The 15896-nt window shown below is 44.8% G+C and overlaps 3 protein-coding genes across 3 annotated transcripts in view; 2 read left to right on the forward strand and 1 right to left on the reverse strand.

Moving 5' to 3' along the window:
- LOC144697199 (uncharacterized) overlaps positions 1-6424 on the forward strand; it is a 243973-nt gene extending 237549 nt beyond the window's left edge. The window contains exon 3 of the transcript XR_013580318.1: positions 6143-6424. The gene's annotated coding sequence lies outside the window, so the exon portion shown is untranslated. The remainder of the gene's footprint in view (positions 1-6142) is intronic.
- The window catches only part of LOC144696973 (uncharacterized), a 280733-nt gene that overhangs the window by 253682 nt on the left and 11155 nt on the right, over positions 1-15896 (reverse strand). The window lies entirely within an intron of this gene.
- LOC144697953 (uncharacterized) overlaps positions 1-15896 on the forward strand; it is a 113597-nt gene that overhangs the window by 38709 nt on the left and 58992 nt on the right. The window lies entirely within an intron of this gene.

A 15896-nucleotide genomic window follows, 5' to 3' on the forward strand; every position in this document is an offset into this window, starting at 1 on the left:
ATTTTATTTTTGACACAGCGATGTTAGAAAATGAGTTTCAGGGAGACAATTAACCCTTTATCCCCTTTCCCAAACTCTGAAATGATTCACAGTGATAACCCTTATTGGTGACAGTGGTTTTATTCAGTATAAATAAGACCTGACACATCCTCATGTCTGAGCAGTAGTATCAAAGTGCAGCAGCATTACCATTACACTCTGGGTAGAAGCACCATCTCCATGTAAATGCTCCCTGGTCTGCCCCAGATGCCATGGCACCAGTCAATGCAATATGTAAAACCTCTACAAATCTCTGTGCTCAGGGAATCCCTTCTGATACTTTTTTACGTCACAAAGTCTATGGAGACTGATTTAACCCAATCATTGCCGAGCTAACATTTGAACAAACCAATTACAAAACCTGTCATTGTACCATCTGAACCTGCCCAAGCCTGAAACAATTGGCTTCCCACGCTCCGTCCCCGGTACAGGGAGTCAGCATTCCCATGCCAAGCAGTGAAAACATGGTGGCCTTGACACACAGGTGTCATCTAGGATTCAAGACACTCTTGTTTTCTCTGTCCTCCGGGAGCTGTTCATCTCCCTGTTCACACATAGCAAGTCGTCTGTTCTCAGCTCTGCTAGATTTCTGCTGAAGTTTGGCCCTTTTTACACCTTTCGGTTTTCAAATATGATTTTCCTTTAAAAAAAAGGTTCAGAGGCAAATGATAGAAATATCTCCCAGAGAAATCTATCAACTTATTCATCTCATCTACACCTCCCTGTCTTTCACTAGAATGTAGGTAGATACCAGATTGATACATTCCACTGATCACCCGGGTGAGTTACTCCAATTCCTTTACTGTCCAATACAATATATTCATCATATTTTTAAAACAGAAATCAAACATTCCCAATTGATTTCAGGCACTAACATCTTTTGTTTCTCTCTCTCTCTCTCTCTTTTTTAAAGACATTGACGTCCTTTGCTTCCTCAGCTTGACACATTTATTTGTCTGACTAAAAGGATGGTCTCTTTCCTAAATAAAAACAAAAAACTGCGGATGCTGGAAATCCAAAACAAAAACAGAATTACCTGGAAAAACTCAGCAGGTCTGGCAGCATCGGCGGAGAAGAATAAAGTTGACGTTTCGAGTCCTCATGACCCTTCAACAGAACTGAGTAAAATTAGGAGAGGGGTGAGGGTAAATTTATACCTTTTATGCCCTGTTAGTCTTATTTCACCCCACCCCCACTAGAGCTGTACCTTGTGTGTCCTGCCATCCATTCTTAATTGGCACATTCTCTTAGATAATATCACCACCTTCAACACCACTTTGTTCTTTTGTCTGTAACATCTTTTGATTATCTGCTCCTATCACTGCTTGCTTGTCCCTACAACCACCCCCCCACCTCTTCTCTCCCTCCACACCCCCACCACCCCCACCTTAAACCAGCTTATATTTCACCCCTCTCCTAACTTTACTCAGTTCTGTTGAAGGGTCATGAGGACTCAAAGTGTCAACTTTATTCTTCTCCGCCGATGCTGCCAGACCTGCTGAGTTTTTCCAGGTAATTCTGTTTTTGTTTTGGTCTCTTTCCTAATGTTCACAATTAAAGGGGTGGTTTCCCCAAGTGATGGCTGGCATTTAAGGGGTCAATTTCAGGGTGATTAACTGTCCTGTATTTTAAGGGATTCCTCCTTATTTTGTCTTTTTGCCTGTGGTTTTAGGACAGCCTGTGGGAAACTGATCCCAGAGTCTCCGGGGTGAGTTTGAGTGATTTAAGTGGGACAGCAAGTGAATGAGTCGGCCAGCAGATAGATGATGATCTTGTGACTGAAGAAGAAACGTTGTAAGTTTTAGTTGATTTTAAACCCCACCGCTCCCACTATTATTGTCTCAAGACCCATCCTCCCCAGCCCCTCTCATATTGAAGCCCAAACACCCCCAACCTGCTCTCACAGTCACAAGCATCTCACCCCCACCCATGCCTCCCCCACGGCTTAAGTGTCCCTTATTTTATTTTCTATTACATGATTAGTGATACATGATGCTGTGGGGATGAACTTTATTTTAACAGCCAGTAGTGATGTCCTGAACCCCACTGCCTATGAGGGTGGTGGTTCCAGAGACGATCAATAATTTCTAAATGAAATTGTATTGATACTTGAAGGAAATGAACGTGCAGGGGAACGGGGGTATAGAAGGGGAATGGGATTGACTGGATCGCTCTACAGAGAGTTGGTATGGACTTGAGTTCTCAAATGGACTCCTTCTGTGTCAGAATTACTCCATCACTGGAAATATATTAATTAGCTACAGTACTGTCCTCCAAGACTAGAAGGATAACAAATGAACTTCATGACAAAACTAGATTAGGCTGATTGGCTGGAGGACCAACGTCCTTCCGGTCCTCCAAAACAAAAAATAGAAAATACCTGGAAAAACTCAGCAGGTCTGGCAGTATCGGCGGAGAAGAGTACAGTTGACGTTTCGAGTCCTCATGACCCTTCAACAGAACTAAGTAAAAATAGGAGAGGGGTGATATATAAACTGGTTTAAGGGGGTGTGTGGGGGGGTGGGGAGGTGGGGAGAGAGAAGTGGGGGGTGGTTGTTGGGACAAGCAAGCAGGGATAGGAGGAGATAACCAAAAGATGTCACAGACAAAAGAACAAAGAGGTGTTGAAGATGGTGATATTATCTAAAAGAATGTGCTAATTAAGAATGGATAGCAGGACAAGCAAGGTACAGATAGGTCTAGTGGGGGTGGGGTGAAATAAGACTAAAAGGGCATAAAAGGTATATATAAATGATCAGTGCAATACATTAAAAATAATGGAAATAGGTGGGAAAAGAAAAATCTATATAAATTATTGGAAAAAACAAAAAGGAGGGGGAAGAAACGGAAAGAGGGTGGGGATGGAGGAAGGAGTTTAAGATCTAAAATTGTTGAACTCAATATTCAGTCTGGAAGGCTGTAAAGTGCCTAGTCGGAAGATGAGGTGCTGTTCCTCCAGTTTGCGTTGAGCTTCACTGGAACAATGCAGCAAGCCAAGGACAGACATGTGGGCAAGAGAGCAGGGTGGAGTGTTAAAATGGCAAGCGACAGGGAGGTCTGGGTCATGCTTGCGGACAGACCGAAGGTGTTCCGCAAAGCGGTCACCCAGTCTGCGTTTGGTCTCTCCAATGTAGAGGAAACCGCATTGGGAGCAACGAATGCAGTAGACTAAGTTGGGGGAAATGCAAGTGAAATACTGCTTCACTTGAAAGGAGTGTTTGGGCCCTTGGACGGTGAGGAGAGAAGAAGTGAAGGGGCAGGTGTTGCATATCTTGCGTTCACATGAGGAGGTGCCGTAGGAGGGGGTTGAGGAGTAGGGGGTGATGGAGGAATGGACCAGGGTGTCACGAAGGGAACGATCCCTACGGAATGCTGCCAGGGGGGTGAAGGGAAGATGTGTTTGGTGGTGATGCCATCATGTAATAGAGTCCTGTGTATTACACACATTTTTAGTGCAGTACTATTGGGTGTATATGAGGTACAGCAGGGTGAGAATGGAGTGAGAGTGTGTGGGATGGAGCTTTACAGCTTTTGGGGAGCGAGAGAGGAAAGAATATTCCATAGAAACGAGAATTGTCTGTTCTGAATTTCTATCCTGTACTGATAGTGATGACTTTTGTAAACTCCTTTAACAGGATATTCAAAGGGGAGGATTTGCAGCCAGAAATCTCAAACTAAACTTCACATCAAGATCTGACAGAGTCACCCCATTCATCGGGAGCTGAATATGATCGGCTTTTGAATCTGGAAGGAGAAATGTTTGTCTGTTCTGTCTGCTTGCAAAGGTTTCCAACATCAGTGTGACTGGAAAAGCACCAAGACACACACACGTGAGTGAGAGGGTTCCAGTGCACTGACTCTGGAAAGAGCTTTCACCAAATACACAGCCTGAAAAAACATCAACACTCACAGTGAGGAGAGACTTATACATGTTCAGTGTGTGGACAAGGCTTCAACTGATCGTCGAACCTGGAGAGACACAAGGACACACGCACCATGGAGAAACCGTGGATATGTGGAGACTGTGGGAAGGGATTCAAAGTCCCGTCTGAACTGGAAACTCATCGACGCAGTCACACCGGAGAGAGGCCGTTCACCTGCTTCAAGTGTGGGAAAGGATTCAGTCAGTTATCCCACCTGCAGACACACCAGCGAGTTCACACCAGGGAGAGACCCTTCACCTGTTCTGAGTGTGGAATGGGATTCAGTCATTCATCCAACCTGCAGAAACACCAGCGAGTTCACACCGGGGAGAAACCATTCACCTGCTCTGAGTGTGGAAAGGGATTCAGTCATTCATCCAACCTGCAGAGACATCAGCGAGTTCACACCGGTGAAAGGTCTTTCACCTGTTCTGAGTGTGGGAAGGGATTTAGTGATTCATCCTCCCTGCTGACTCACCAGCAAGTTCACACTGAGGAGAGGCCATTCACCTGCTCTGAGAGTGGAAGGGATTCATTCGGTCATCCTACCTGCTGACACACCAGCGCATTCACACCGGAGACTGGCTGATCTGCTCAGAATGTGGGAAGAGATTCACTCGGTTGTGTGACCTGCTGACACACCAGCTAGGGAGAGGCCGTTCACCTGCTCTGAGTGTGGGAAGGGATTCACTCCGTTATCTAGCCTGCTGACACACCAGCGAGTTCACACCGGGGAGAAGCCGTTCACCTGCTCCAAGTGTGGGAAGGGATTCAGTGATTCATCCACCCTGCTGAGACACCAGCGAGTTCATACCAGGGAGAGGCTGTTCACCTGCTCTGAGTGTGGGAAGGGATTCACTTGTTCATCCGAGCTGCTGAGACACCAGACAGTTCACACTGATTAGAGACCTTTTAGATGCTCTGACTGTGGGTGTTAATTGTATCAATTGAGGTTAAGTATATACAGGTGGGTGTCATGGATTGGATAGTTTCTTGAGCACAGATAAAGAGACTCTTACTGACATAGAGTGGAGTCGAGTCAAAATGTATATACCTGTAATGTTTCACTCAGTGAATAAATCTATACCAAGTAAAGACTGGCTCCGGTTTACTCCTTCACCATCAGGCTGTCAGGATTATAACAGGGTAACAGAGAATGCTTGTCTCATGATGAAGGTTGGAAACTAAAGGAAAATAAAATTTCAGACAGAAACTTACAATCTGAATAGCTTTTGTGAGAAATGGCTGAAAGCAAGTGGAAATTGTCAGGGTCTGATTACCCGCCGATGTTCTCGGAGTCTGAGCCACACGACCAGTGGAAGAATGAGGTGGAGATGTGGACACGGGTTACGTCCCTACCAAGGAGGAAACAAGGTCTGGTCTTGGCATCGTCATCTCCCAACAAAATTAAATCAGAAACAAAGTATTTAGTGAGCTGGATGCCCATCAGTTGGATACTGACGAAGGTTTGGATTTTCTATTTAGGTTCATTGATGAGATTTACAAGAAAGATGTTCTAGTGGATCCCTATGAAGTATATTTGACTTTGACAGGTTTTGAATGAGGGCAAAAGCATCTGTAGCAGATCTGGATATCACAACAGGGTTAGAACAGCACCAATAGGTGAATGAACCCCAGGGATGACCAGGGAACAGTTAACAAGTGATTCAGAACAGAAATAAAAATACCTGGAAAAACTCAGCAGGTCTGACAGCATCTGCGGAGAGGAACACAGGTAACATTTCGAGTCCGTATGACTCTTCAACAGAACAGTCATACGGACTCGAAATGTTAACAGTGTTCCTCGCCGTAGATGCTGCCAGACCTGCTGAGTTTTTCCAGGTATTTTTATTTTTGTTTTGGTTTTCCAGCATTTGCAGTTTTTTGCTTTTAACAGGTGTTTCAGGTCTGACTCAAAATATCATTATGTGATGAACTGCCCAAAGTGGAAAATCAGGGTCTTCGAAGTGACACATGACACAGAGAATTCTGAGGCTGAAGATGATGATCACTCTGAAGGAATTGTACTAGTCACAAGGAGCTTTGGTCCAGTGATGAGTATGTTAGTCACAGACTCATTCAACTGTGCTGTGTTAGACAGTGGCTGCACCTCGACAGTATGTGGATCAGATTGGTGAACATGTTACCCAGATTCACCTCGTACTGAGGATCGACACAAGGTTAAGGAGTGTGAAAGTTCTACTTGTCCTGGTTTGGTGATGTCAACGCACTGAAGTCACTAAAAAGGGTGGGGATTCCCTGCAAAATAACTGGAGTCAGCCTCTTTATCAGTGTTAACTGTTAGACTTCACCCCGATGACACATTTGTGTAATTAATAAGGCTTATATTACCAAATTGTACTGTATGTAAGCTTAACAATGAACAGTCTTCAATTGCCTGGCTCTTTCAGTTCCAGATACTGTAATGTAGCTTTAAGAACAAAAAACTGGTGTTAAGGTCAGGAAGGGGTCAGAGCACCAGGTGTTCCAGGACACCCTGTTTAGATACAAGTTATAGTTCACAGTTAGAAGGGAATCCAAGCTGATTGGCTCAATTTGTTGTGGGTAAATAAGGAATACTTTTCCCATTGGCCGAGTCAAATATTTGTTTAAGAAGTTGTTAGTTTTGTTGAACAGCTGCACCAACATGGGTCATGGGTTAAATGTTACAAAGTTACCTTCAAAAAGGTCCATTTGGTAACTCGAGTCCATGCCGACTCTCTGTAGAGCGATCCAGTCAGTCCCATTCCCCCTCTATATCCCCGTATCCCTGCAAGTTTATTGCCTTCAAGTGCCCATCCAATTTTCTTTTGAAATCTTTCATCATCTCTGATTGCACCACCTCATAGGTAGCGAGTTCCAGGTCATTCTCACTCGCTGTGTAAAAAAAACTTCTTCCTCACATCCCCCCCACATCTCTCACTTAAAACCTTCAACCTGTGTCCCCTCGTCCTTGGCGGGAACAGCTTTTCTTTGTCCAGCTGATGAATACCTGTCATAATCTTGTACACCTCCATCAAATCTCCCCTCAACCTCCTTTGCTCCAAGGAGAACAGTCCCAGCAGGAACAAAGAAACAAGATATGTTCATGCCTGGAATAAAATGGGAATGTTTACAATTCCACTGGGCAGTGAAGGAATTGGAATAACTCACCTTGGGTGTAGTTGAATGGAATAGATCAATCTGGTATCCATGGACATTCGAGTGAAATTCAGGGAAGTGTAGGCAAGATGAATAAGTCGATAGCTTTCTCTCGGAAATGTTTATATAATTTGCCTCTGAACCCTTTTTTAAAAGAAAACCACAATTGAAATCCTGGCCACTACCTGAAATATTGGGACTGCAGACAGAGAGATCAGCAAAACTCTTCAGGCAGACCCACTGGCCCCCCACACACCCCAACCCCCACTGCCCCCATGAACTTTAGATAAAATAACATGAAAGTCAAAAAATGTCTGTCATGCTATTGGGATACCAATGTACGTGCAGATGTGATTTGTTAGATGTTAAGCAACTAATAGAAGGAAATTCATGGTGAAATACATGGAAGAGTCCCAAACATACACAGTGACTTGACAAACAGTATGACATGAAATGGTTAATATGGCCAGAGGAATGAGACAACATTTTGACGCTCCAGAGAGAAACTGACTTTAAAACAGTCAGGATAGAATTAAAGACACCAGTCATGGTTGAAAAGTGAGTAAAACTAAGCTGAAAGTGATAGAAAAATATGGATTTGGACAATGAAGGGCTTGTGAGAAATAATACTGAGTGGCAACTCGCCACAAGTTGGTCAGGGGTAAGAAGAGAGCTGGAGAATCTTTTACATCCATGCTTGATCTGCTGCTTGGAACATATGTCCTTATATACTAGTAACCTAGCACTCACAGCGCTCCTTCAGGGGAAGAAAAGATGAAGTAGATGTTACCCCAGGCGGGGCCAAGACAGAACTGGAAAATAATGGAGTGAAATTGAGTGAGGGGTCGGAGAGAGTTCTCCTCCCCCTCAAGGTGTGGACTGTAAGAATCCTGGGGGACTCCCTACTTCAGGATTTGTTGCTAATTAGTGAACATTTAATTAAAAACTATGACTGGCTGTGCATTGATTTTTAATCTGATTGTTACACTTCTCCTGTTTTTATTCCTGTTGTGATTACTCTCTGGGTGAGGATGGTTGACAGGTGACAGGATGGGAAATTGTGGTTTGGGTCTTCATTGACCAAATGTTTTATTGATCTGAAAAGTGTAAAAGGGGCCAAACTTCAGCAGAAATCTTGGAGAGCTGAGAACAGACAACTTGCTATGTGGGAACAGGGAGATGAACAGCTCCCAGAGGACAGAGTAAACAAGAGTGCCTTGAATCCTAGACGACACCTGGGTGTCAAGGCCACCATGTTTTCACTACTTGGCATGGGAATGCTGACTCCCTGTACCGGGGACGGAGCGTGGGAAGCCAATTGTTTGAGAGTTTGATGTGGCTTGGGTGGGTTCAGATGGTTCAATGACAGGTTTTGTAATTGGTTCGTTCAAATGTTAGCTCGGCAATGATTGGGTTAAATCAGTCTCCATAGACTTTGTGACGTAAAAAAGTATCAGAAGGGATTCCCCGAGCACAGAGATTTGTAGAGGTTTTACATATTGCATTGACTGGTGCCATGGCATCTGGGGCAGACCAGGGAGCATTTACGTGGAGATGGTGCTTCTACCCAGAGTGTAATGGTAATGCTGCTGTACTTTGATACTACTGCTCAGACATGAGCATGTGTCAGGTCTTATTTATACTTAATAAAATCTAACCACTGTCACCAATAAGGGTTATCACTATGAATCATTTCAGAGTTTGGGAAAAGGGGATAAAGGGCAAATTGACTCCCTGAACCCCATTTTCTAACATCGTTGGGTCAAAAATAAAATCTCATCTCCCCCTCTGGCTCCTTTTCCAATTACCTTAGATGCACTCACTTTCTGTTAAAGAGCCTGCCAACCCATCTCACCCACTTTCCCTAAAGTGCAGATATCTAATCATGAAGAGTCCAGAAAAATCAAATGTTTTTACTGATAGAAGTGTTTATTAATGAAACAAAATATGGTTAAAACAAAGCAGAAAATTACTTGAGGATCAGAGACAACCAGAGTAAAAGGATGTGCACAATGTTTTGGACCCAAATGGTTTCTCTTCGGCTCCTCTGTAACCTGTTCCCATGACTCCCCGCTTTGGACACAGGGTCACTGAACCCCGGGGGTCGGGTCACCATCAGACACGTTCACCCCCTCCTGTGCTCTGATTGGTTGGAGCCCATTTCCCAGTCGGTCCTCCAGCACCTTCCTGTCTCTCTATCAGTGCGATGCCCATGGCAGTTTCCCAACTGGGGCGCAGGCCCCGTTATTCTCAGCTAAATTCAGTCCTCAGCTCCGTCGCCTGGCTGGCTTTGACATGAGCAATAGAGAGACAGAAAGGTGCTGGAGGCTCAAATGGGAAGTGGAAACTTGTGGCTCTGAACCAACAGTTCAACATTTGTCAGTCAAACACTTGTTATGTCTCCTGGGGTTGTTATTATGAGATTTAGACACTGGAGGCAAAGGGTAACTTTCCATTTCTAACTTGGTATTGTCTATAGTGTCAGCCGTGGCTCAGTGGGTAACACTCTCACCTCTGGGTCAGGAGGCTGTGGGTTCAAATCCCACACTTGGGACCTGACAACAAAAATCAAAGCCCACATTCCCAGTGCCAGCACTGAAGGAGTGCTGCACTGTCAGAGTAGACATCTTTCAAATGAGATATTAAACTGCCAGCCCTGCCTGCCCTCTCAGGTGGATGTGAAAGATCCCACGGCCACTATTTCAAAGAAGGGCAGGGGAGTTATCCCTGGTGTCCTGGTCAACATCCATCCCTCAATCAACTTCATTAAAAACAGATCATCTACTCATGATCAGATTGCTGTTTGTGGGATCTTGCTGTGTGTAAATTGGCTGCTGTGTTTCCTACATTACAACAGTGACTACCCCTCAAAAGTACTTATTTGGCTGTAAAGCACTTTGGGATGTCCTGTGGTCATGAAAGGCGCTATAGAAATGCAAGTCCTTGTTTAATTGTCAGCAAACTTGGATATATTACACTCGGTCCCTCATTGAAATCATTCATAGAGATTGAGAGCTCATTTTGTGTGTGAACCTCCTGTTTGACACCTTTCCAAATGCATTTTGAAAATCCAAACACCCCACATCCAAGATGAGAAATTTTTTTGTTTTAAAAATCACAGCGAGTTCTTGTGATTTGGAATTCACTGCCTGAAAATGCGCTGGAAGCAAATTCAACTGTATCTTTCAGAAGGGAATGGGACAGATTCTTGAAAGGAAAAGAAAATTGCAGGGTGATGGGATTAATTGGACAGCTATTTTAAAGAGCCTGCAGGAGTACGATGAGCCGAATGGCCTCCTTCTGTGCTCTATGGGCCTCATGTGCATTGAAAGGGAGGGGATCATCTTCATTGTGGGTGACAAATTAAAGAAAGCAGTGCCTCCTCTTCTCTGTATGTTTAGTTTAACACTTAAATCTCCCCTTAACATTCTCTGAGGTGGCAGATGGAATTTAATACAGAGAAGTGGGAGGTGATGGGATTTGGCAGAGGGGATAGGGAGAGGAAATGTACACTTAATGGCACAGTTCTAAAGAGTGAGCAGGGACAGAGGGACCTGGGGGTTCATATGCAGAGATCATTGAAGCTGGCAGGACAGAGTGAGAGAGGAATTAGCAAAGCACATGGGATCTTGGGCTTCAAAAATAGAGGGATTGAGAACAAAAACAGGGAAGTTTTGCTGAACCCTTATAAAGCTCTGGTTAGGCCACAGCTAGAGTATTGAGTCCAGTTCTGCACCACACTTTAGGAAGGATGTGAGGGTCCCTGAGAGGATGGAGAGGAGATTTATCAGAATGGTTCCAGGGATGAGGGATTTTAACCACAAGGTTAGGTTGGAGAAGCTGGGGTTGTTCTCCTTGGAGCAAAAGAGGTTGAGGGGAGATTTGAAAGAGGTGTACAAGATTATGACAGGTTTAGATAAGGTGGACAAAGAAAAGCTGTTCCCATCAGCTGATGGTACGAGGACGAGGGGGACACAGGTTTTGTACAGCAGATATATCTACATCACTGTTCCCTCACTGGCATTGGGTCAAATCCCGGAACTCCCTTCCTAACAGCACTGTGGGTGTACCTACACCACATGGACTGCAGCGGTTCAAGAAGCCAGCTCAACACCACCTTCTCAAGGGTAGTTAGGGATTGGCAATAAATGCTGGCCCAGCCAGTGACACCCACATCCCATGAAAGAATGAAAATGAAAAGATATAGGGGGGGGAGTGTGGAAATTAGGAGGAACGTTTTTACACAGTGAGTGGTGATGATCTGGAACTCGCTGTCTACGAGGTGGGTGGAAGCAGAGACAGTGAACGGTTTCAAAAGGAAATTGGATGGGTACTTGAGGGAAATAAATTTTCAGGGCAACAGGGATAGAATGAGGAAATGGGACTAACTGTCAAGCAGTCAGCCGGCATTGACAGGATGGGCTGCATGGCCTCCTCTGCCCCAATGACTTAGTGATCTTCATTTAGAAAAAGGAAATAGAGGCACTGGAGAAGGAGCAACAAAGATTCACAAGAATAATACCAGAACTGAGAGCATTTAACCCTCAGGAAAGGCTGGGGCAGCTTTTCTCTAGAAAAGAGAAGACTGAAGGGTGACCTGATTGAAGTCTTTAAAATGATGAAGGGGTTCAATAATCCAATAGGGATTTCATGAGAAACCTCTTTACCCAGCGAGTGATGAGAATGTGGAACTTGCTACCACAGCAAGTGGTTGAGGTGAATAGCATGAATACATTTAAGGAGAAGCTGGATAGATACATGAGGGAGAAAGGAATAGAAGGATATGCTAATGGGGGAAGATGAAGATGGGTGGGTGGAGGCTCATGTGGAGCATAAATACTGACAGAGACCAATTGAGCCGACTGGCCTGGCCCTGTGCTGTAGACTCAATGGGACAGAGACAAATATATTTATATTAGATCTACCTGTCGTGTTGGAAAAACACTATTTACTCTCCAGGATAAAAGAAATGGACTTGATCAGCTCTGCTGAACATGTGCACTCCCAGGTTCAAAGAGCATCAGCCACTAGAAGCAAAGTCGTGAGACCGGCCAGTCCAGCAGAAAGAAACCCTCCGACCCTCCCACGTCACCAACTGTCATAATGAACATGGGTCAGTCCTGGATGTGATTAACAGCAGCAACAACAGCAGAATCCAATCCCTGTAATCAGTTATGAACTCGCTGGTGTTTCTGCATGTTGGATGAATCACTGAATCCCTTCCCACACTCAGAGCAGGTGAATGGTCTCTCTCCAGTGTGAACTCACTGGTGTGTCTGAAGGATGGATGACATTCCAAAGCTCCTTGTGCAGTGAGAGCAGCTGAACGGTCTCTCCTCAGTGTGAATGTGCTGGTGGGCCATCAGAACCACAGCACTTTTGAAGCCACACCCACAGTCAGAGCATTTAAAGGGTCTCTTATTGGTGTGACTGGCATGGTGTCTCAGTAGGCTGGATGACTGAGTGAATCGCTGCCCACACACGGTGCAAGTGAACAGCCTCTCCCCAGTGTGAACTCGCTGGTGTGTCTGCAGATGGGATGACTAAGTAAATCCTTTCCCACACACAGAGCACATGTACGGCCTCTCTCCGGTGTGAACCTGCTGGTGTGTTTGCAGATGGGATGAGTGAACGAATCCTTTCCCACACTCGGAGCAGGTGAATGGCCTCTCCCCAGTGTGACTGCGTCGATGGGTTTCCAGCTTAGATGGGGATCTGAATCCCTTCCCACAGTCCCCACATTTCCACAGTTTCTCCATGGTGCTGATGTCCTTGGGTCTCTGCAGGTGGGACAATTAGTTGAAGCATCGAACACACAGAACACGTGTAGAGTCTCTCATCACTGTGGATGGTGCAATGATTTTTCAGTCTGTGTAACTGGTCAAAGTGTTTTCCACAGTAAGTGCACATCAACACTCTCACTTGGGTGTGTGTGTCTCGGTGCTTTTCCAGTCACACTGATGTTTAAAATCTTTTGAAGCAGACACAAGAGACAAAGATTTCAAATGGTAGATTCAAATGCCAACAATATTCTGGTCCCAATGAATGAAATGATTGTCAGATCTTGACATGATGTTTGGTTTGAAATTTTTGTCTGAAAATCCTTCCCTTCTAATATCCTGTAAAAGGAGTTTACAAAAGTCATTACTGTTAGGACAGGGTCAAAATTCAGAACGGACAATTCCACTTGTTATGGAACATTCTTTCCTCTCCCGTTCCACACACTCTCTCTCCATTCTCACTCTGCTGGACCTAAAATACACCCTCCCAATTCTGAAGGTGCCGATTCATGCTGATCATCAGATCGATACACACCATTTCCGTTCCTGGGTACAAAGACCTGAAAATCTTCATGCAGCTCGCTCGGCTACATCTTTATTTAGTGGACTAAAATGTGTTTAATATACAGTGTTTAATATACATCGATTCGAGATAGAGGGTGGATGTGAGCAAGACCTTTTATTAGGTACCGAGCGGTCTTGACTTGAAAATCGCTGCCTACAAGGGTGATGGAAGTGGAGAAGATCATGAATTTGAAAATGGAATTGGATGGGCAGTTGAAGGAAATAAACTTACAGAGGAACGGGGATATAGAGGGGGAATGGGACTGACTGGATTGCTCTACAGAGAGTCGGCATGGACTCGAGTTGCTGAATGGATTCCTTCTGTACTGCAATGACTCTTATATTCATTCATGGGATGTGGGCATCACTTATTGCCCATCCCTAATTGCCCTTGAAAAGGTGCTGGTGAGCTGCTGCTGCCGGAAATGACTGGAAATATACACAGTACTATATTAAAAAAGTAGAAATAATAATAAATGGATTCTATTCCTAACCAGAAATAATATATTTAATGCGTACCATATAACAGCACTGGACATATCTCTGTCCTATATTAATTTACTATCCCCTTAAATGTCAGCCATCTCCTGGGGAAACCACCCCTTTAATTGTGAACATGGGGAAAGAGACCATCCTTTTAGCCAGACAAATAAATGTGTCAAGCTGAGGGAGCAAAGGATCTCAATGTCTTTAAGAGAGAGAGAGAGACCTGGGCCAACCTTTCCAGAGTCTGCACCCTCCCTGGATTCACTTCCTTTCCTTTCAGTTCCTGCAAGTCAACAATTTGCCCCCAGAATGAGAAAAGAAATGGAAAGGGGGAGAAAAGAAAGTGTTTTGCTCACAGATGTTGGACACAGGAGGCAGTTTTAGTCTGTGTGAAGCTCAATCTTCATTGACACAAAGCCCGCGCTCTGATTGGCTGGAGGACCATAGTCCTTCCAGTCCTCCAAGTATTCCCATTGGTCTATCCACCGGCAGCGGAATCCTTCGCGGTGGAGGGAGACCCTTTGACCAACGTGACGGATGAGCGGTTAGCCAATGGGAAAAGCCAGTCTCTGCACATGCGCATCTTCACCTCTCTCTTAGACATGCGCAATCCCGGGCCGGGAATAGAGCGGTTTCCCCAGCGCGGTCTATTCTGGGAGCTCCGGCTGCCATTATTCCTCCAGAGCCTAGTCTCCAAACTACTGGGACTGGGATGGAAAGTGGGGGGCGCAGTGACCCCACCCTGACACAAAGTACATATGGGTAGTCACTGGATTTGATTGTGACGCCCCCTTCAGGGGAGGAGAATTATGGAAAAAACCGGAGGAGGATCGTAGGATTAATTAGAGTTGCAATCTATAGTCTGGAGAGAGTGTGGGGGGTACGGAGATTTATAGGTTCAGAGGGAGGATGATTCTCTATCACATAATCTATGACAACTAACATGATGAGTTCTGAATTTCTATCCTGTACAGACAGTGATAACATGATGATGTAAAGCTTGTTGCCTCCCTTCGTAATCTTAAAGTCCTCGATCAAGTCAGTCCTCAGCCTTCCCTTTCAAGAGTGTAAAGCCCTAGCCTGTTCAATCTTTACTGTAACTTACTCTCAGTCCTGCTCTTGTCCTTGGGAATCTTTCTTGCACATTCTCGAATTCCCCTCTATCCTTATTATAATGATGGAGACCCAGAACTATTCACACTATTCCAAGTCTGGTCCAACCAAGGCTCGATACAAGTTTAACATTTCTCTGCTTTTCAATGCTATTTCTCGAGAAATTAACCCCATTTTTAGGCCTTGGAAAGAATGCAGGGATTTAGTACAGTGACAGGTATGAGAAACTTCAGTTATGTGAACACACTGGAGAGGTTGTTCTCCTTAGTGCAGCGAAGGCTGAGATGAGATGTGATAGAGGTGTTCAAGATCGCCAATGGTTTCCATCAAGTAAATAAAGACCAACTGTTTCCATTGACAAAAGGTTTGTTAACCAGAGGACACAGATTGAAGGTGATTGACATAAAAGCCAGAGGGGAAATGAGGAAGATAAATCTTTACACAGTGAGGTGTTGTGATCTGGAATCCACTGCCTGAAAGGCTGGTGAAAGCAGATTCAACAAAGGGAATTGGATAAATCCTGGAAGGGGACCAGTTTGCAGGGCTCATGTGGAAAGGGGACTAATTGAGTAGCACTTTCAAAGAGCCGGCACATGCATGATGGGCCGAATGGCCTCAATGGCAACAAAGGATATTGGATAAATACTGGAAGGGGACTAGTTTGACAGTAACTTTCCCTATCAAACGTTGTATTGCCTTAAAGGGTCAGCCATGGCTCAGTGGATCGCTCTTTCGCCTCTCAGTCAGGAGGCTGTTAGTTCAAGTCCCAGTCCAGGGACCTGAAAGCAAAAATCACATCCAACATTCCAAGTGTCAGCATGGAGGGAGTGCTGCACTGACAGAGTTGCTA

This window comes from Cetorhinus maximus, chromosome 23, assembly GCF_964194155.1.
Source record: "Cetorhinus maximus chromosome 23, sCetMax3.hap1.1, whole genome shotgun sequence".
Taxonomy (NCBI): Eukaryota; Metazoa; Chordata; class Chondrichthyes; order Lamniformes; family Cetorhinidae; genus Cetorhinus; species Cetorhinus maximus.